Source organism: Palaemon carinicauda, chromosome 35, assembly GCF_036898095.1.
Source record: "Palaemon carinicauda isolate YSFRI2023 chromosome 35, ASM3689809v2, whole genome shotgun sequence".
Taxonomy (NCBI): domain Eukaryota; kingdom Metazoa; phylum Arthropoda; class Malacostraca; order Decapoda; family Palaemonidae; genus Palaemon; species Palaemon carinicauda.
The window spans coordinates 8,957,870-8,980,819 of record NC_090759.1 but is presented as its reverse complement, the minus strand read 5'-3'; the positions used below and the strand labels follow the sequence as shown (position 1 = coordinate 8,980,819).

The window sequence follows — 22,950 nt, the reverse complement described above, 5'->3', positions numbered from 1 at the left end:
CTTGGGCTTATAGCATCTGGCTTTTCCAACTAGGGTCGTAGTTTAGCAAGTTATTATATATATATATATATATATATATATATATATATATATATATATATATATATATATATATATATATGTATATATATACATATTATATATATATATATATATATATATATATATGTATATATATACATATTATATATATATATACATATATATATATATATATATATATATATATATATATATATATATATATGTATATATATATATATATATATATATATATATATATATATATATACATATATATATATATATATATATATATATGTATATATATACATATTATATATATATATACATATATATATATATATATATATATATATATATATATATATATATACATATATATATATATATATATATATATATATATATATATATATATATATATATATATATAATATGTATATATATACATATATATATATATATATATATATATATATATATATGTATATATATATATATATATATATATATATATATATATATATATATATATATATATATATATATATATATATACACACACACACACACATTCGCGAATACACAAGTAAATAAAGAGCACGCAAGTCGATCGTCTTTTCAAAAACAAAAACATTCGTGTGTTGACAGTGCTATAGCGCCTGGTTGGTGTTTCACCTCAAGGTCGCTGTGAAGTTCTCGAGGGTAGAGTACGTCATTTTATTTTATGATTGAGGAGCATGTAATATAGTCTTTTTAGTTTATTCTCACTCTTATGGTATCAGTAGACACCTTACTTGTGAATATCTGTGTATAGGAAATAAATCATCACGCAATAGTCATGAAATGATAAGCATAACTTTACTTTTCATTGGCATGTTCCTTCTGAGATATTGATAAGATACTTTTTGTAACCTAAAATTAACATGGTATTTAGGCTTGCATCGAAGCTGCTGGTAGGTTAGTTGGAATACTATTAACGTGAAAACTTCCATTTCTTGGAGACTTTTCTCGGGTAGGCAAGTTCAAGAATTTTATCGCTGGCTAGGCAATTGCACAAAGTTTGCTTAGCGTCAACAGTTATTTGTGAATGAGCCTCGACATTCGGTGCCTCGGTTGGTGGGGGGAAATGTAGTTCCTTGAGACTGGATAAGTTTAGATACGCCAGTCTAAGCTGGGCTCACGGGACGTAGCCCTTGTTTGGTAAGGAGGTAATGATACGACGGAGCCTTTGTATATCGGCGGCCAGTTCACTCCCTCTTGCATAAAAAAAGGGCACCAACTAACCAAAACTTCCTCACCTTAACCTAACCTACAAGCCATATCTTTACCGACTTACATAATGGGGGGGGGGGTGTAAGGAGGGCTAACGAAGCTTGTGGCCCCCTTTAAGCTGCCGTATTCTAAGTCGGCTGTCATCATACATACAGGTGGCTGTTATCATACATACACCCCGATACGTCTCCTGGGTTAGGTTAGGGGTCAAATTTAGGTTTTGGGATGTTTTGGTGTCTGTTGCGCTTTTAAAATGTGGCCGGGGCGTTTTTCAATCTGTAGTTCAATGGGACAGACTGAACAAACCACATTTTAAAAGGGCAATAAACACAAGAATACCACCTAACCTAAGGTTTTATCCTAACGTGCCCCAAGAGTCGTATCATTACCTACTTACTAAATGGGAGCTACGACCCTTGTGACATCTCTCATTAGACTACTATTGTCTTAGCTTATCCTGTCCCAACAGACTACATTTACCTAACATGGCCAGCTAATGCATCTAACTGGTTTAGGTCTAGCAGATATATTATAGGCATCTTAGTTAGATTTCCTCTTTGACAAGGAGGGACTGGGTCACGAGGTCTATTCAAAAATAATTGCTGACTCTGAGAATACTTTGTGCAATTGCCTAGCACCATGGTTTTACTCTATGCACATCAATCGTTGTATTTTAGCCATTATTTATTGTAAGGTCTTTGCAGTATTCCTTCAACGAGTTGGTGTATTTGCGTTGAATCCCACATTACCACTACTCATACCTCCTATTTCCTTCTTTCTTTCCAACATCTTTTTAACTAATATAGTACTTCATAGTGCAATTCTAGGGTCTTCAACCCGTATCCACTTGTCTGCTGAATAGCATCACACGGTTCAAAGCAGGCTATAGAGCTAGAATTAATCAATCCAATTCACGCTGGTATAGTTACACAGAGAAAGCTAATGTAAAAATATTTTGTTCCGTAACCGAAATACAAACCACGCTATTTACACAGGGTTTACCTTTTAGCGCAGCTGAAATGGCGAGCCATTAGAATTTAACGAGGGTGTATTACCCCCGCGCTAGTTAGCGGGGGGGTAGGGGAGTGGTAGCTAGCTACCCCTCCCCTCCCTCACACACAGATGAATGCTCACTTTCACTTTTGGCTCGGACTGTGACAGACGTCTCTGTCTTGGTCCTCTCTTGGCAGCCATTGTTTGTTTTGTCTTTACTTAATCGCTTACTTTTCTTTTACTCAATATATATGTAAACATGTTTTCATGTTTGTATACATATTTGAGTATAGAAATCAGTAAGTTTCCTTTTCAGATTGGTGTGTGTAGTGTACTTATCTACGTGGTGTCCTCGGCAGTTGGCCGCCACGGCGTTATGGGTGGCGTTCGAGATTGACTTATGTCTTTCTCTCTCTCTCTCTCTCTTGAGGTCGTTCACCCTTTTACTACGTGTTACTACGCCCTTGTAGCTTCCTTTCCGTGTGGGGTGGTTGCTACGCCGTATGTTTGTCTCAATTAGTTTATGAATCTAATTGTATTTGTTGATTTTAAATATTAAACTTAGCCGGTGAATATATAATAGCTGACGTCTCGGACGGCTCGACAGAAACCCAAAAACTCGCGAGCGATCGCCGTGAAGGTTGCGGGTGTGCCCACCAGCGCCGACTATCGGCCAGATACCGCATATACTTGTAAACAGCTCCAGTTCTTCTCTGTCGGTCTTATCGACAAGTTGATTCCTCTCGCTGTTGACCTTGAGTTTTCGTCATTTTTGGTGAAGTACTTTATTTTGGTTGTTTTGAGCTTTCGCTGTGACGGGTGTTTTTCTCTTCATTTAAAACTCTTGAACCCTTTTTTTGGCTAGTGTTTATTGTTGATGACTTTGGATTTGTTTTGGATTTTTCTCTGATTGTTCAATATGGCTGACCCTTCTCCTATCCCTGGACCTAAATTTCGCAAATGTAATGCTAGGGATTGTAACAAACGTCTTCCCAAGGCCTCTCTCGACCCACATACCGTTTGTTCTAATTGCCGGGGTAAAACCTGTCAATTAGGAGATCGGTGTAATGAGTGCGTGGTCTTGTCGGAATTCGACTGGCTTGAATTTGATAAATATTCTTGTAAGCTGGAGAGAGATAGGGTGAGGAGAAGCTCCTCTAGGTCATTGGAATTTTCCTCCTCCCATGCCCCTGAACCTAATCCTTCCCCTGTAGTAGTTGTTCCTGAACCCTCTACTAGCACTCATGAACCTTCCATGCGGGATATGTTTCTTGCGATTCAAGCTTTAGGCGAGAAAGTTGAATCCTTAGCTTCGGACCGTAACCAACTCATGTCAGATGTGAAGTTTTTAAAGTGTCAGAGTGGCAAATCAGAAAATCGTAGTGACAAAGTGATTAGTGCGCAAAGTGTTTTTAGTGTTGCGACCGAGGGTTCGTCTGTTCGTGCTTGTCGCTCCCCTAGTCCGAGACCTCTTTCAGGCTCCCCTGCACCAGGGAGAAGTAATGTCGTAGGACTTAAGGGGACGAGAGGCTTTAACCAACGTACAGACGTTCCCTCTTTGGTATCGGGCGTTTCTCGTCAAGATCGCCCTTACCATAAGACGAGCGAGGCTGTGTTCTCCTCGTCATCCGAAGGCTTTTCGCAAAAGAAACCTTGGCGCAAGGTTTCTAGACCCTTGAAGCGGAAGTCAGTCCCTTCAGGACAGGTCCAGCGTCCTGGCTGTAGCCATTGGGACAGCTCTGACCCTTTGCAGTCGTCGGAAGACTGTTAGCCTTTTAAACGTAAGCGTAACAGAGAGTCTCGGTAAAGGCAATGTTTTGCCGACACAGACGTTACCATCGTCTCGGCCCGTCCCGACTCCCGTTGATCCTAAATGGGTTGTCCTGCAGGACATGCAGACTAAGCTTGCCTCCCTTATGGAGGAGTATAACGTTGAGCAGGTTCACGATGATCCTTCGCTTTTGAATCGCCGTTACGCTGATCGAGACTCTGGCCGTCAGCCGCCCAAACGAGCTTTTACTCGTCCTTTTGACGTTAGCACTTTGAAACGTGATGTCGGTAGTTTGTCACGTCAGTCACGTGACATGGATCCTCCCTCGCTGCAGTCCCGTGTTGACTTTCAGCCGCTGCCGCAGTCTCGTGTTGACGTTCAGCCGCTGCCGCAGTCTCGTGTTGACGTTCAGGACGTTCGCCAACCAGCTCAGTTGCCTCGACTTGACGTTGAGCGTCAAGCACCGCAGTCGAAGGTTGTTTTGACTGCTCAGTCTAGGCAGTCAATACAGTTTCGACGTGACGTCGAGCGTCCATCAACTCCTGTTTTTGTTGTTGGTCAGTCACAAGGTTTTCAGTCCTTTAAGCAGCGGCATGACGTCGCTTCCTCGACTGCTACTGCTGCTCCTTTGCTTGTGGACATTGCCTGTCAAGTATTGCCGCCGCGGCAGGTCTCTCCTTTTCATGAGACTCGACAATTGTCGGACGAGGTTCCTTCAGATGAGGAAGTTGCTGATCCTCCGCCTACTGATATTCCTTTGGGCATTTTGTCAGACGGAGAAGAGCCTAAAGCTGCTCAGCCCTCTATGGACTTTTAAGAAAATCATGCTGATTTTTAAGGATCTTTTTCCAGACCTTTTTGTAACTTCTGCTCTTCGTTCGCCTCCGTCAGAGTTTGCGCTAGGCCTAGCTGCTTCGAAGCCTTCGTTTACTAAGCTAGTGCTCTCTCGCTCTTCTAAGAGGGCTTTACGTTTGCTAGGCGACTGGTTGATCACCAGGAGGAGTTTGGGGAAGACAGCCTTTGCTTTCCCTCCTTTTAAACTGGCTTCTAGAGCGAGCGTCTGGTATGACACGGGAGAAGTTCTCGGCTTGGGAGTTCCTGCCTCTGCCCAGGGAGACTTCTCAAGCCTAGTAGACTCTCCCCGTCGCCTGGCCATGAGACGCTCTAAAGTTTATTGGTCCTCCTCGGACCTTGACCATCTCCTTAAAGGGGTTTACAGGGCCTTCGAAGTTTTTAACTTCTTAGATTGGTCGCTAGGAGCCTTAAGCAGGAAGATCTCGTCGGCCGACCAGGATGTTTCCGTGCTTATTATGTCCTGCATGGACAAAGCCATCCGTGATGGCTCCAATGAGCTCGCCGCTACCTTTACGGCTGGAGTCCTGAAGAAGAGGGAGAGACTTTGCTCGTTCCTTTTGGCAGGAGTAACTCCCTGTCAAAGGTCGGAGCTCCTCTTTGCCCCGTTGTCATCTGCCTTGTTTCCTCAGCAGTTGATCAAGGATATTGCGGCTTCTCTGGTGCAGAAGGATACCCAAGACCTGATGGCTACGTCTGCTCGTAAGGGTGCTCCTTCATCGTCTTATGTCGTAAGACCCAAGATCGATACCCCAGCGACGAGGTTTATCCCGCCCTTTCGTGGCAGAGCCCCCAGTAGGGGAGGCGCTCGTGCCGACAGTAAAAGAGGCAAGAGGAGAGGATCCAAGTCCTCCCGTGGCAGAGTCTGACTGCCCACGTCCTCAGACAGCGGTAGGGGCCAGACTGAACAACTTCAGGCAGGCCTGGGAGAAGAGGGGTGCAGACCGAGAGTCTGTGTTGTTGCTCAAGGAGGGGTACAAAATACCTTTTGTACGCAGACCTCCTCTAGTAACAGTTCCTTTAGACCTCTCTCCCAGGTATCGAGAGGAGTCAAGGAGACAAGCTCTACATCAGCAGGTTTCTCAGTTGCTAGAGAAGGGAGCGGTGGTGAAAGTCTCGGACCTTCAATCACTGGGATTTTACAACCGTCTCTTCCTAGTCCCAAAGCATACAGGAGGTTGGAGGCCAGTGCTGGATGTCAGTGCGCTCAACGTTTTTGTTGTAAAAACCAAATTTACGATGGAGACCACGAAGTCCGTCCTAGCAGCGGTCAGAGAGGGAGACTGGATGGTCTCTCTCGACCTGCAGGATGCGTACTTCCACATTCCTATACACCCGGATTCTCAACCGTATCTGAGGTTTGTTTACAGGAATGTGGTGTACCAGTTCCAAGCACTGTGCTTCGGCCTCAGCCCTGCTCCTCTCGTGTTTACGAGGCTCATGAGGAATGTGGCAAAATTCCTTCATTTATCGGGAATTCGAGCCTCCCTGTACCTGGACGACTGGCTTCTCAGAGCGTCGTCCCGTCATCGCTGTCTGCAGGACCTTCAATGGACGTTGGCTCTTGCAAAGGAGTTGGGACTGTTGGTGAACTTAGAAAAGTCTCAACTGAATCCCTCCCAGACGATTCTCTATTTGGGGATGGAGATTCGCAGTCTAGTTTTTCGGGCTTTTCCATCTGCCACCAGGATAGAGCAAGCCCTGCTCAAAGTCCGCCTCATGCTGAAAAAAGACCGTTGCTCAGTGAGAAGTTGGATGAGCCTCCTAGGGACTCTGTCATCCCTGGAACAATTTATCTCACTAGGGAGACTTCACCTTCGCCCTCTCCAGTTCCATCTAGACTCCCATTGGAACAAGGGCAAGACTTTGGAAGCTGTGTCAATCCCGATCTCCGAGCCAGTAAAAACGTGCCTGAACTGGTGGGACAGCAACATAAGTCTGCGAGAGGGTCTGTCCCTGGCGGTCAAGAACCCAAACCACGTGTTGTTCTCAGACGCGTCGGATTTGGGTTGGGGAGCGACTCTGGACGGTCTGGAATGTTCGGGTCTTTGGACGTCGGATCAGAGGAGCCTGCACATCAACTGCAAGGAGCTGTTGGCTGTTCACTTGGCCTTGACGAGTTTCGAGAGTCTTCTACGAAACAAAGTGGTAGAAGTCAATTCGGACAACACCACAGCCTTGGCGTACATCTCCAAGCAAGGAGGCACTCACTCCCACACACTGTTCGTCATCGCAAGGGACCTCCTCATCTGGTCAAAAGATCGAGGCATCTCACTGTTGACAAGATTCATCCAGGGGGACTTGAACGTCTTGGCGGACTGTCTTAGTCGGAGAGGTCAGGTGATCCCCACAGAATGGACCCTCCACAAGGACGTGTGCAAGAGTCTTTGGATGACTTGGGGCCAACCCACCATAGACCTCTTTGCCACCTTGTTGACCAAAAGGCTCCCGACCTATTGCTCTCCAGTCCCAGATCCAGAGGCGGCCCACATAGATGCTTTTCTGCTGGACTGGTCTCACCTGGATGCGTACGCATTCCCGCCGTTCAAGATCATCAACAAGGTACTGCAGAAGTTCGCCTCTCACGAAGGGACAAGGTTGACGTTGGTTGCTCCCCTCTGGCCCGCGAGAGAGTGGTTCACAGAGGTACTTCAATGGCTGGTAGACGTTCCAAGGAGTCTGCCTTTAAGGATGGATCTCTTACGCCAGCCCCTCGTAAGGAGTCTTCATCAAAGCCTCCCCGCGCTTCGTCTGACTGCCTTCAGACTATCGAAAGACTCTCAAGAGCTCGAGGATTTTCGAAGGAGGCAGCCAGAGCGATTGCGAGAGCTAGGAGAGCATCTACCATCAAGGTCTACCAGTCGAAGTGGGAAGTCTTTAGAGACTGGTGCAAGTCATCATCCATTTCCTCTTCCAGTACCTCTGTAGCCCAAATTGCAGACTTTCTCCTGCATCTGAGAAATGTTCGCTCCCTCTCTGCTCCCACTATTAAGGGCTACAGGAGCATGTTGGCTTCTGTGTTCAGACATAGAGGCTTAGATCTGTCCAATAATAAAGATCTCCAAGATCTCCATAAGTCCTTCGAGACCTCTAAGGAGCGTCGTATGGCAACTCCTGGGTGGAACTTAGACGTGGTCCTAAGGTTCCTAATGTCCGACAGGTTTGAGCCATTACATTCAGCCTCCCTGAAGGATCTAACCCTCAAGACGCTTTTCTTAGTGTGCTTGGCTTCGGCTAAAAGGGTCAGTGAGATCCATGCCTTTAGTAAAAACATCGGCTTTTCTACAGATAAAGCCACATGTTCGCTTCAGCTTGGTTTCTTGGCCAAAAATGAACTGCCTTCTCGTCCTTGGCCTAAATCTTTTGATATACCTTGCCTATCAGAGATCGTAGGCAACGAGGTTGAAAGAGTACTGTGCCCAGTTAGAGCTCTTAAGTTTTATTTAGCTCTTACCAGATCTTTACGAGGTGGATCTGAGGCCTTATGGTGCTCCGTTAAGAAGCCCTCATTGCCTATGTCTAAAAATGCTTTATCGTATTTTATTAGATTTTTAATCCTAGAGGCTCATTCTCACTTAAGTGAAAAAGATCGTTGTTTACTTAAGGTCAAGACGCACGAAGTAAGAGCGATAGCAACTTCCGTGGCTTTTAAGCAAAACAGATCTCGCGAAGCATTATGGACGCGACCTTTTGGAGGAGCAAGTCGGTGTTCGCTTCATTTTACTTAAAAGACGTCCAGACTCTTTATGAGGACTGCTACACACTGGGTCCATTCGTTGCAGCGAGTGCAGTAGTGGGTGAGGGTTCTACCACTACATTCCCTTAATCCCAATATCCTTTTAATCTTCTCTTGAAATGTTTTTAATCTTGTCTTGGGTTGTACGGAAGGCTGAGAAGCCTTTCGCATCCTTTTTGGTTTGGCGGGTGGTCAAATGTCGTTTCTTGAGAGCGCCCAGATTAAGGGTTTTGATGAGGTCCTGTTGTATGGGTGGTCGCCCTGGATATAACAGCTCCTGGGAGTCTTTCAGCATCCTGAGAGGATGGCTGGGCTTCGTGAGGAAAGCGGACTAATAAGGCAGAGTAATCGTCAGAGTCAGCTTCCTTACCAGGTACCTATATTTAATTGGGTTTTGTTATGATATAATTGTCAAAAACTCTAAGCATATACGCCTTTATTGTATTAATACTGGTCTCTACCCACCACCATGGGTGTGAATCAGCTATTATATATTCACCGGCTAAGTTTAATATTTAAAAATGATATTTTGATTATAAAATAAATTTTTAAATATACTTACCCGGTGAATATATAAATTAAAGGCCCTCCCTTCCTCCCCGATAGAGACCCAGCGGAATGAGAAGAACTGGAGCTGTTTACAAGTATATGCGGTATCTGGCCGATAGTCGGCGCTGGTGGGCACACCCGCAACCTTCACGGCGATCGCTCGCGAGTTTTTGGGTTTCTGTCGAGACGTCAGCTATTATATATTCACCGGGTAAGTATATTAAAAACTTTATTTTATAATCAAAATATAATTTTTAAAGCTTTGTAGGACGATTCCTTTCGGGGTTTTCGTTCTTTCTTTAGTGTTCATTCATTTTTTTAATTACATAATTACAAAGTTACATAATTATAATTGTTATAATTCTGTTTTGGTTACAGCTCTCCTTCCGTGAGTGTAAGTGGTTGTGAGGGCACGTGCCTGTTGTGTAATTCTTGTTTCCTTTCCCTCGGGATTCCTCTTCGGAGCCTTCCCGGGGGAATGAATGTGTACTAATGTTTTTTTGTTTTATTTTTTTACAGTTACCGATCTAGTTCGTTTCTGTAATATGGCAACGGTGTGAGCTGTCATGTTGAGTCCTGGGGATTCGGCTGTTGCTGCCTCCCCCCTTGTGTTTTTGTCAGGGGCGTGTCTCCTTCTACTGGAAGTACTCCCGTGACGACGGACAGCTCTCCAGTTCATTTTAGAACTCTCAGGAGGCTTGCCTCCTTGGGCAGGTAACTTTCCTTCCGAGGGAAGTTTTTCCTGTCCAGGCTTGAGTTTTTCCCCTTATGGAGGGTTCTCCTCTTGCCTTTTTTTCGTGCGACTTTGCTCTTGGTGCTGAGCGGTCACACCTGCAGTTTCGCTCAAGGGGCTGGGCAACTGCAGGAGCTCCTCTTCGGAGGATTGCTCCTTTTAGGTCACTGCTGACCAGTCTCTTCTACGAAGTGTTTCTCTTTCGTTCGCGAGAGAGTACACTCATAGAGACTCCTCTTCGGAGGTTTCTTCTGTTGCTGTTGCTGTTGGCCTCCCTCGCCGTAAGGCCCACCGTCCGCCTCGTCGTAAGGGCCTCTCATCTCCCTATAAGGGTGCTTGAGGCGCCTTTTTGAATCTCCGTTTGCAGCCTACAACTTCTTTTTCTCGATCTTCCGCCTTGGTGCAAATGGACAGCAGTCTGATCTCGTCTTCCGACGGGCAACGGTCTTCCCGACGGGCAACGGTCTTCCCGACGGACAACGGTCTTCCCGACGGACAGCGGTCTTCCCGACGGACAGCGGTCTTCCGATGGACATCAGTCTCCCGGCGGACAACGATCCCTTCGGGGCGAAGGGTTGCCTCCCACGGGGGTTCTTCCCTTGCGTGTCAGGGTTTCCCTGCGCGCCCTTTTGCTGTGTTCTCTCCTGCTCCTGCTCAGTGTTAACGCACAGGCGCTCTTCTGCTCATCAGCGCTGTCCTGTTCGTCAGCGCTTTCATGATGATCATCCCTGCTGTTCCTGTTGGTTCCTGTTACGCGCCCACGTTCGCCCTCGCGATCTAGAACTTCGGTTCAGGTCGGGGTCAAGGACTCTTCTTCTATACGCAGGCTTCCACGCGTAGCCTTCTGCTCGTCAGCGATCATCAGCTCGCCAGCGATCACCTGTCTCTCGGCGATCTCCGTATCGCCCGCGTGTGTTACAGCCGGCACGCCAACGTTCTCCAACTCTTCTGAAGGAACATGGTTCGCCAGCTATTAACTCCCCTGCGCATGCTGATCGCCATCGCGCGACCCTCAACTGCGGGTGCTGATCGCCATCGCGCGACCCTCAACTGCGGATGCTGATCGCCATCGCGCGACCCTCAACTGCGGATGCTGATCGCCATCGCGCGACCCTCAACTGCGGATGCTGATCGCCATCGCGCGACCCTCAACTGCGGATGCTGATCGCCATCGCGCGACCCTCAACTGCGGATGCTGATCGCCATCGCGCGACCCTCAACTGCGGATGCTGATCGCCATCGCGCGACCCTCAACTGCGGATGCTGATCGCCATCGCGCGACCCTCAACTGCGGATGCTGATCGCCATCGCGCGACCCTCAACTGCGGATGCTGATCGCCATCGCGCGACCCTCAACTGCGGATGCTGATCGCCATCGCGCGACCCTCAACTGCGGATGCTGATCGCCATCGCGCGACCGCCCACCTGCGGATGCTGATCGCCATCGCGCGACCCTGCGCATGCTGATAGCCATCGCGCGATCGCCCACCTGCAGAGGCTGCTCGCCATCGCGCGACTGCCCATCTGCGCATGCTGATCACCATCGCGCGATCGCCCTCCTGCACATGCTGTTCGCGATCGCTCACCTTCGCATATTGCTCGCCAACGCACGATCGCTCACCTGCGCATGCTGTTCGACCATCGCGTCGGCATAACACAACGCGCCATCGCCAACCTGCGCATTAGCGCTCACCAGCTCACCACCGATCGCTTGTTGATCCATATCGCCAGCGGTCTTCCTCGCCCACGCGGCAGCGCGTTTCCTCGCCATCGCGCTAACGCTTGCGTTCGCTGTCTCGGACTCGCTCTCATCCACCTGCCCACCCTCACGACCGCTCGCCTGCGCGCCCGTGCGACCATTCGCCTGCGTGCCCACGTGCGTGCACGTCTACGCTCATGCGCGTCCGCGCCCATGCTCTCCAATGTTCGCCCACGCGCGAACCAACGGTTTTCCATCACGCGGACGGATGGTGTTCCGTCGCGCGAACCTACAGTGTTTCTTCGCACAAACGTCGGCTTATTTCTTGCAGTATCCATTGCTCGTCTATGGGTTATCGCTCGCCGACCACCAGCTCTCGCCCTCCTTCTGCCCTCCTCCTGCGCTCCTTCGCTCACCTTCGTTTGCGTTACCGCGCATGGGCGCTTCCACGTTCACCCAGGCGAAAATCTTTGAATTACCGTCGCGCAAGCTCCAGGGCGATTGCGACCATGATTCCCAATGGGGTTTTTGCAGCATGGCCAGCCTGGCGAGTTTTTCTGGAGCGTATTTCCAGAACACGGCCTCACCCCGTAAACGCAGGGCATGGCACTTGCAAGAATAGGAGGAACTTAAGGGAGATCTGAGCAACACTCCTCTTTCCTGAACCTGGTTAGCCCTTCCCCGTCATTCCCTGGAAGGATTTTTGGCGGGGGGGCTTTCCGTTCGAGATTTCTCCATCGGACAAGGGGTGACTGCTTACCCCTTCCTCTGGGAGCTTACCAGGTTCTTTCCCTCCTCGGTTACGGCCCGAGGTTTGGTTCAAGGAAGCTACAGGAAGAGCATGGGTACTTTCCTCCTCTCGAGCTCAGGCACCTTGGCCTTTCGTCGTTAAGTATCTAACTTGCGGACAAGCTCGATGTTGTACCATCTGGACGCGCTGACTGAGGGCTTCCTTCGGGTGTCTCATCTGTGGAGGTCGACGACCTCAGACACCCTTCCATCCTTGAGAAGAGTTTGTTTGTGCCCAAGGACAGAGACTTAGACAGCGGCTGTGCGGAGGAAATCGACTTCCGTTTTCACTCCTCCAAGGCACTTTCTTCCAGACTCTGCAGGGCTCCAGCGCCCTTTTCTTTCAATCACGTCGGCCTAAGTTATCGGCTACGACAACTGGGACAAGGTGTCCAATTGCAGTTTCCTCCTGTCAGGAACAGATGGCACGGGAGACTCCCCCGGGGGGGCATAGTCCTAAAAGGAGTTCACGAAATCTAGGATTGCAGGTTTTTCTCTGGGAGGATGCTTAAGGTTACTCATCCGAATGACAGCTTCCCGATGCCCATTCCCGCACAATCTCTGTGATCAGCCAAGGATATCGCGCCTGCCGTCTCTGTCAGCGAATTCAGTGTCTCTAAACCTCTATGCCATAGCGTCAGCAGAGTTGCCCGGTTGGGCAGAATGATCCATACCTTAGGCGAAGGTCTTCCTTAGGATCATCGACGGCTTCACCCCCGGCCTCCTCAGTCGATCCTTTCTTGTGAGAAAGGATCTGAGAGGGGATGTCCTTAGTCGACCTCTCAGCCCTGATCAAGTTTGTCGAACAAACTTCGGCCAGCGTAGACCAGCAGAATCGATCAGACTGGTAACGAGGCGACAGGACTCCTTAAACCCTGGATCGGAAGGACGGGTACTTTCAGTTTCCATTCCATCCATCTTCCAGGGTGCTCGTCGAATTCAGCCTATTCCTGCTTATGATGCAGTGTGGCTATCCTGCCGTGGCATAGCAGGTTTGTTTCCCCAGAGAACTCTCCCTGCCTTCCTCTTGGCCGCTCAGGTGCAGGCTTCCGCCTCCTCTGCTGTTTGGAGGGCTGGTCAACTCCGGTAGGCTCGGGTTCGACCTTCTTCAGCGCCGGGACAAGCTTCCGGATGCTTACCATGAGTGTGGGCTCATGGTATTTTGCTTGGAGCCTTCTCTTCCTCTGCCTCAACATCTGGAGTATCTGGCCATGATATTGAGTCAACGGCCTTACCACGTTGGAAACCCCGCTTCTCGTCCGTCCAGCGAGGTTAAGCAACGTCGGTACTTGGATGGGTGACCACCTGGGGATGCCAGATTCTGTTACCACATCCTCCGAGCCTTCCTTTCGGTTGACTGTGGCAAGACTGAGGAGAGTCGCAGTACCTGTTCTCAGTCAAGCAGAGCTTTCAGCCCTACCTTGGAACGTTTCCTAGTTCTCCTTTCCTCATTGACCCGTCTATAGTCCGAACGGTCGCCTCAGTATACGTTCCATGTGGGGCGATCCAAGTTCCGGTGGCTTCAGGCAATGTTTAACCGGACTTCCTGGCCCCTATGGGACCAGCGGAACTATTAGACCTGCAATGGGTGTTGACCTATGGAGCCTCTTGATGGTAGTGGATATTCTCGTCCTTTCCCCACATTCTTGATGCTGTTCTCGGACTCGTCAAAGGAAAGGGGGGGGGGCATGTTCCGGTCCAGGCCTATGGTCAAGACCTGAAGGATACCTCTCCATTATTCAGGCAGGCTTAGGGGCCTTATTCTGGCCCCTCTACAGATCCTACAGCTCCTGCCGAGTCGCCCCGTGCGCGTCGACTTCATGATTCTGGCGTATTCTAACCAGCAGGGGACGCTTTTTCACACCACATCTTGCAGTAGAGATACCGGGATGATTGAGATTCTCTCAATACCACCATCGGCTCTCTCATTCCAGGCAGGGGAATGTTCTCTCAGACTATCCGAGCAGAGCCTCGTAGAGAGAGTGTACCTGGGGGTCTTTGACATTGGGTAACCAGCAAGTACTGGTCTGGGGGACCTGATCGCGACAGCTTGGAACCTCAAGCTTCCGCTATTCTTCCCCCCAGTCTCAGACCCCGAGAGTCTGGCAAGATGCATTCCGGTGATGGTGGGACAACTTCGACGCCTGCGTCTTCCCTCCCTTTTGTCTGTGGACAATGGGTCTCAACAAGACCAGGTTGTCTGTCAACTTTTCAATGGGAGAGCTCCACTGGGACTATGCGCAGAACGGTTTCTGGACCCTCTGCTTCCCCTGACGGAACTCCCGGGAGAGCTTCTCCCACGGCGCAGACTACTCAAGCAACCACACTGCGACATCTCTCCCGAACCGGGGTGTCGCTTCGGCTTCATGCCTGGAGACACTACGCCTCCTCCTCAAGAAGAGACAACCCGCTACAGTCGCGGTACGGAGGTCGCGTCATCTGCGATAGTCATCCACAGGGGTCTCCCAGGCAAAGTGAAGAGTCTAAGGTGGTTGGTGCCGTGGGAGATATACCTCTTCCCTTGAGGCCTCTTCTCCAGCAATAACGGTCTTATTGCCTTTCGGCGGGAGGAAACTCCTTTCCGCTCTCGGCAATGAAGCCTGTTGCTCAGCCTTTCCCTGACCTTCAGGCTTAAAGGAATAACTTTTTCCTGCCCGCTGGATCTATCCTCGCTCATGCGAAGCTACGATCGTCCCTGCCCTAGTCGGAGGAAGACCTCCAACTTGGAGCATGGCTCGGACTTTTAGTCCTTTAAGAGATCTTCTCAAGACCCTTTACGACAGGCCTCGGATTGTATTCCGCCTGGGGTCTCCTGCTCACTCTGGCCACGGCCAGTGTGTAAGCAATCTTCTTGGTCTCTTACGACTCCCCCCTTTCTAGGAAGAGGGGAAGGCAACATTCAGGCTCGCTCCCGAGTTGTTGGCTAGACTCAGAATCTGGGGGTCCCGGCCCTTCGGTCCGATTCATTCAAGATTTCGAGTCTCCATTCTGTATCTGATGTCCCAAGACCTTCTCTTTCTTGCCAGTAAAGGAATCGAGAGGTTAGCGCTGGGAACAGCTGCAGTTTGTCCTCAGTTGCAGCCGATTTGGGAGCACAAGGAGGACATGGGGGAGAGTCACCAGTATACCTCTTCAGCCCGGACTCAAGGACATTCATCTCGACCTGTCTCCCGACCCTCCCCCGTCACGTCGCCCTACAGCACGATGTTGGATACATCGCAACGTCCCTCGCCTTCGAGTAATACTACTCTGTGACGCAGGTGCTACAAGCTGGAGTCTGGAAGCGTCTAATGACCTTCGCAGCCCGCTTCCTGCAGGGCGTGACCCACAGGAGTCTCGATACGTTTTCTATCGCTCTGTGGTGGCTACACAACAGCTGGTCTAACCTCAGGCTCCTTTTTGGACAGGTAGCAGAAGGTTGAGGGCATTGTTATCAGGTTTTAGTCTGCATGAACGAAAGAAGTATGTCTGGCCCTTACTTCTTTCTTCATCATCCCCTCTACGGGGAAGCAGCATCTTGGTCTCTGCATAGCTGACCTCGAACCTCTGCAGGTAAACCATGCTTCCTTGTGTTCCGAGTATTGAGTCAATACTGTCGCGTCCCCCATACCCTGACGAGGTGGTATTGGGAACGTCCTAACCCAGAGTTCCTTCTGGAACTCCAGGTCAACTGCCTGGGACGGGTCACACTTCTTCCTTCACACACAAGCTTACGTAGGCCACATGGTTCCTTGCGAAGCAAGGAACTTGTGAGGTGCAGGGACTCCTTTTATCGAGTGCTACTCACTCGGATTCTGAGTCCCCGGGTAAAGCCAAAGCCAGTATGGCTGGTGACTTTCCACCCTACCTAAGGGGTAAGTCACCCTGTGTAAATAGCGTGGTTTGTATTTCGGTTACGGAACAAATGACAAATTCGAAGATAATTTGTATTTTTCCTAACCATACAAACCTTAGCTATTTACACACATTTGCCCACCAGCCCTGTCCCCCAAGACAAGTCCTACATCTAAGTGAAAGTGAGCATTCATCTGTGTGTGAGGGAGGGGAGGGGTAGCTAGCTACCACTCCCCTACCTCCCCGCTAACTAGCGCGGGGGTAATACACCCTCGTTAAATTCTAATGGCTCGCCATTTCAGCTGCGCTAAAAGGTAAACCCTGTGTAAATAGCTAAGGTTTGTATGGTTAGGAAAAATACAAATTATCTTCGAATTTGTCATATTAGATAACTGGAATACATAACAGTATTATCATAGTAAAACACAGGGCAAACTTTACCAATAAAAAAATTGAGTATATTTATAGAAAAACTCCTCTTTTCTTCAAAAAAGGAGCCTTATTTCCCACGCAAATGAATAGTTAATAAGGTTTACCCTAATATATCCTACAGTAAGGGGGCCCCACCCATTAGGAACCGGGGGTTTGGTTGAGGTAAATTTACTTGAAGATTGATGAATATTAGTAAAACTAAACCTTTTCTTCTCTATACATTATTTTCTGGGATGCATAATAAATCCATGAAAAAATTGCATAAGATAAGGGGGATCCTAGGTAAAAGTTCAGAAGCATGACACAGTTGATATTAAAAAGAATAATCCCCTACATTGAAAGGGCACGTGAAAAGCTATATAAAAAGTATAGTTTTTATATGAGAGATTGAACAAGGAGGAATTAAATGAAGTTGATAAGATTTTACCTCAAATTTTTTTCAAAGTTGGGATAGACATTTTCTCTACAGCAATGTTTACTTTCAATGATCCCTTTAACTCACATTTGTTCCGTAACCGAAATACAAACCACGCTATTTACAAAGGGTTATTACTTTTAGCGTAGCTGAAATGGCGAGCCATTAGAATTTAACGAGGGTGTATTACCCCCGCGCTAGTTAGCGGGGGGCTAGGGGAGTGGTAGCTAGCTACCCCTCCTCCCCCTCACACACACGTGAATACTCACTTTAACTTTTGGCTCGGACTGTGACAGACGTCTCTGTCTTGGTCCTTGCTTGGCAGCCATTGTCTGTTTTGTCTTTACTTAATCGCTTACTTTTCTTTTACTCAATATATATGTAAACATGTTTTCATGTTTGTATATATATTTGAGTATAGAAATAAGTAAGTTTCCTTTTCAGATGTGTGTGTAGTGTACGATATCTACGTGGAGGCCTCGGCAGTTAGGCCACCACGGCGTATTTTATGGGTGGCGATCGAGTTTGACTTATGTTTTTCTCTCTCTCTCTTGAGGTCGTTCACCCTTTTACTACGTGTTACTACGCCCTTGTAGCCTAGCTTCCTTTCCGTGTGGGGGGTTGCTACGCCGTACGTTTGTATCAATTAGTTATGAATCTAATTGTAGTTGTTTTTTGTTTTTCAGCTTGTAGAACGATTCCTTTCGGGGTTTTCGTTCTTTCTTTAGTGTTCATTCATTTTTAAATTACATAATTACATAGTTACATAATTATAATTGTTATAATTCTGTTTTGGTTACAGCTCTCCTTCCGCGAGTGTAAGTGGTTGTGAGGGCACGTGCCTGTTGTGTAATTCTTGTTCCTTTCCCTCGGGATTCCTCTTCGGAGCCTTCCCGGGGGAATGAATGTGTACTAATATTATTTGTTTTATTTTTTTACAGTTACCGATCTAGTTCGTTTCTGTAATATAGCAACGGTGTGAGCTGTCTGGTTGAGTCCTGGGGATTCGGCTGTTGCTGCCTCCCCCCTTGTATTTTCGTCAGGGGCGTGTCTCCTTCTACTGATAATACTCCCGTGTCGACGGACAGCTCTCCAGTTCATTTTAGAACAGTCAGGAGGCTTGCCTCTTCGGGCGGATAACTTTACTTCCGAGGGAAGTTTTTCCTGTCCAGGCTTGAGTTTCTCCCCTTTTGGGGGGTTCTTCTCTTGCCCTTTTTTTTTTTTTTTTTTTTTTTTTTTTTTTTTCTTCGTGCGACTATGCTCTTGGTGCTGAGCGGTCGCACCTGCAGTTTCGGTCAAGGGGCTGGGCAACTGCAGGAGCTCCTCTTCGGAGGATTGCTCCTTTTAGGTCACTGGCTGACCAGTCTCTTCCACGAAGTGTTTCTCTTTCGTTCGCGAGAGAGTACACTCATAGAGACTCCTCTTCGGAGGTTTCTTCTGTTGCTGTTGCTGTTGGCCTCCCTCGCCGTAAGGCCCACCGTCCGCCTCGTCGTAAGGGCCTCTCATCTCCCTATAAGGGTGCTTGAGGCGCCCTGTTGGATCTCCGTTTGCAGCCTACAACTCCTTTTTCTCGATCTTCCGCCTTGGTGCAGATGGACAGCAGTCTGATCTCGTCTTCCGACGGGCAACGGTCTTCCCGACGGACAACGGTCTGCCCGACGGACAGCGGTCTTCCGACGGACATCAGTCTTCCGGCGGACAACGATCCCTTCGGGGCACAGGGTTGCCCCCACGGGGGTTCTTCCCTTGCGTGTCAGGGTTTTCCCTGCGCGCCCTTCTGCTCATCAGCGCTCTCCTGTTCGTCAGCGCTTTCAAGATGATCTTCCCTGCGGTTCCTGTTACGCGCCCTGTGCGCCCACGTTCGCCCACGCGATCTAGAACTTCGGTTCAGGTCGGGGTCAAGGACTCTTCTTCTTTGCGCAGGCTTCCACGCGTAGCCTTCTGCTCGTCAGCGATCATCAGCTCGTCAGCGATCATCAGCTCGCCAGCGATCATCAGCTCGTCAGCGATCATCAGCCCGCCAGCGATCATCAGCTCGCCAGCGATCTCCGGATCGCCCACATGTGTTACAGCCAGCACGCCAACGTTCTCCAACACTCCTGAAGGAACATGGTTCGCCAGCTACTATCTCACCTGCGCATGCTGATCGCCATCGCGCGACCCTCAACTCTCAACTGCGGATGCTGATCGCCATCGCGCGACCCTCAACTGCGGATGCTGATCGCCATCGCGCGACCCTCAACTGCGGATGCTGATCGCCATCGCGCGACCCTCAACTGCGGATGCTGATCGCCATCGGGCGACCCTCAACTGCGGATGCTGATCGCCATCGCGCGACCCTCAACTGCGTATGCTGATCGCCATCGCGCGACCCTCAACTGCGGATGCTGATCGCCATCGCGCGACCCTCAACTGCGGATGCTGATCGCCATCGCGCGACCCTCAACGGCGGATGCTGATCGCCATCGCGCGACCCTCACCTGCGGATGCTGATCGCCATCGCGCGACCCTCAACGGCGGATGCTGATCGCCATCGCGCGACCCTCAACGGCGGATGCTGATCGCCATCGCACGACCCTCAACTGCGGATGCTGATCGCCATCGCGCGACCACACACCTGCGGATGCTGTTCGCCATCACGCGATCGCCCACCTGCAGATGCTGTTCGCCATCGCGCGACCGCTAACCTGCGCATGCTGATCGCCATCGCGCGACCCTGGCATGCTGACCACCATCACGCGACCCTGTGCATACTGATAGCCATCGCGCGACCCTGCGCATGCTGATCACTGCTCGCGATCGCTCACCTTCGCATACTGCTCCCCATCGCACGATCGCTCGATCGCTCACCTGCGCATACTGCTCGACCATCGCGTCGGCATATCACAACGCGCCATCGCCAACCTGTGCGTTAGCGCTCACCAGCTCACCACCGATCGCTTGTTGATCCATATCGCCAGCAGTCCTCCTCGCCCACGCGGCAGCGCGTTTCCTCGCCATCGCGCTAACGCTTGCGTTCGCTGCCTCGGACTCGCTCTCATCCACCTGCCCACTCTCACGACCGCTCGCCTGCGCGACCGCTCGCCTGCGCGACCGCTCGCCTGCGCGACCGCTCGCCTGCGCGACCGCTCGCCTGCGCGACCGCTCGCCTGCGCGACCGCTCGCCTGCGCGACCGCTCGCCTGCGCGACCGCTCGCCTGCGCGCCCGCGCGACTGCTCGCCTGCGCGCCCGCGCGACTGCTCGCCTGCGCGCCCGCGCGACTGCTCGCCTGCGCGACCGCTCGCCTGCGCGCCCGCGCGACCGCTCGCCTGCGCGCCCACACGCCCACGTGCCTGCACGTCTACGCTCATGCTCTCCAATGTTCGCCCACGCGCGATCCAACGGTTTTTTTCCATCGCGCAGACGGATGGTGTTCCGTCGCGCGAACCTACAGTGTTTCTTCGCACAAATGTCGGCTTATTTCTTGCAGTATCCATTGCTCGTCTATGGGTTATCGCCTGCCGACCACCAGGAATTCCCGTCGCGCGAGCTCCAGGGCAATTGCGACCACGATTCCCAATGGGGTTTTCGCAGCATGACCAGCCTGGCGAGTTCTTCTGGAGCGTATTTCCAGAACACTGTCTCACCCCGTAAACACAGAGCATGGCACTTGCAAGAATAGGAGAAACTTGAGGGAGATCTGAGCAACACTCCTCTATTCCTGAACCTGGGTTAGCCCTTCCCCGTCATTCCCTGGAAGGATTTTTGGCGGGGGGGCTTTCCGTTCGAGATTTCTCCATCGGACAAGGGGTGACTGCTTACCTTTTCCTCTGGGAGCTTACCAGGTTCTTTCCCTCCTCGGTTACGGCCCGAGGTTTGGTTCAAGGAAGCTACAGGAAGATCAAGGGTACTTTCCTCCTCTCGAGCTCGGGCACCTTGGCCTTTCGTCGTTAAGTATCTAACTTGCGGACAAGCTCGATGTTGTACCATCTGGACGCGCTGACTGAGGGCTTCCTTCGAGTGTCTCATCTGTGGAGGTCGACGACCTTAGACACCCTTCCATCCTTGAGAAGAGTTTGTTGTGCCCAAGGACAGAGACTTAGACAGCTGCTGTGCGGAGTAAATCGACTTCCGGTTTCACTCCTCCAAGGCGCTTTCTTCCAGACTCTGCAGGGCTCCAGCGCCTTTTCTTTCAACCACGTCGGCCTAAGTTATCGGCTACGACAACTGGGACAAGGTGTCCAATTGCAGTTTTCTCCTGTCAGGAACAGATGGCACGGGAGACTCCCCCGGGGGGGCATAGTCCTAAAAGGAGTTCACGAACTCTAGGATTGCAGGTTTTTCGCTGGGAGGATGCTTAAGGTTACTCATCCGAATGACAGCTTCCCGATGCCCATTCCCGCATATTCTCTGTGAGTAGCCAAGGATATCGCGCCTGCCGTCTCTGTCAGCGAATTCAGTGTCTCTGAACCTCTATCTATGCCATAGCGTCAGCAGAGTTGCCCGGTTGGGCAGAATGATCCATACCTTAGGCGAAGGTCTTCCTTAGGATCATCGACGGCTTCACCCCCGGCCCCCTCAGTCGATCCTTTCTTGTAAGGAAGGATCTGAGAGGGGATGTCCATAGTCGACCTCTCAACCCCGATCAAGTTTGTCGAACAAACTTCGGCCAGCAGAATCGATCAGACTGGTAACGAGGCGACAGGACTCCTTAAACCCTGGATCGGAAGGACGGGTACTTTCAGTTTCCATTCCATCCATCTTCCAGGGTGCTCGTCGAATTCAGCCTAGACTGCAAGTATTCCTGCTTATGATGCAGTGTGGCTATCCCGCCGTGGCATAGCAGGTTTGCTTCCCCAGAGAACTCTCCCTGCCTTCCTCTTGGCCGCTCAGGTCCAGGCTTCCGCCTCCTCTGCTGTTTGGAGGACTGGTCAACTCCGGTAGGCTCGGGTTTCGACCTTCTTCAGCGCCGGGACAAGCTTCCGGATGCTTACCATGAGTGTGGGCTCATGGTATTTTGCTTGGAGCCTTCTCTTCCTCTGCCTCAACATCTGGAGTATCTGGCCATGATATTGAGTCAACCGCCTTACCACATTGGAAACCCCGCTTCTCGTCCATCCAGCGAGGTTAAGCAACGTCGGTACTTCGATGGGTGACCACCTGGGGACGCCAGATTCTGTTACCACATCCTCCGAGCCTTCCTTTCGGTTGACTGTGGCAAGACTGAGGAGAGTCGCAGTACCTGTTCTCAGTCAAGCAGAGCTTTCAGCCCTACCTTGGAACGTTTCCTAGTTCTTCTTTCCTCATTGACCCGTCTATAGTCCGAACGGTCGCCTCAGGATAAGTTCCATGTGGGGCGATCCAAGTTCCGGTGGCTTCAGGCAATGTTTAACCGGACTCCCTGGCCCTATGGGACCAGCGGAACTATTAGACCTGCAATGGGTGTTGACCTATGGAGCCTCTTGATGGTAGTGGATATTCTCGTCCTTTCCCCACATTCTTGATGCGGTTCTCGGACTCGTCAAAGGAAAGGGGGGGGGGGGCATGTTCCGGTCCAGGCCTATGGTCAAGACCTGAAGGATACCTCTCCATCATTCAGGCAGGCTTAGGGGCCTTAGTCTGGCCCCTCTTCAGATCCTACAGCTCCTGCCGAGTCTCCCCGTTGCGCGTCGACTTCATTCTAACCAGCAGGGGACGCATTTTCACACCTTCACATCTTGCAGTAGAGATACCGGGATGATTGAGATTCTCTCAATACCACCATCGGCTCTCTCATTCCAGGCAGGGGAATGTTTCTCTCAGACTATCCGAGCAGAGCCTCGTAGAGAGAGTGTACCTAGGGGTCTTTGACCTTGGGTAACCAGCAAG

At 50.1% G+C, this 22,950-nt stretch overlaps 1 protein-coding gene across 3 annotated transcripts in view; it reads left to right on the top strand.

Moving 5' to 3' along the window:
* Positions 1–611: 611 nt before the first annotated feature.
* The window catches only part of LOC137627611 (uncharacterized), a 42,752-nt gene continuing 20,413 nt past the window's right edge, over positions 612–22,950 (top strand). The window contains exon 1 of one of the 3 annotated variants that reach the window (XM_068358694.1): positions 612–734. The gene's annotated coding sequence lies outside the window, so the exon portion shown is untranslated. The other 2 variants (XM_068358695.1, XM_068358696.1) reach the window with 2 other exon arrangements.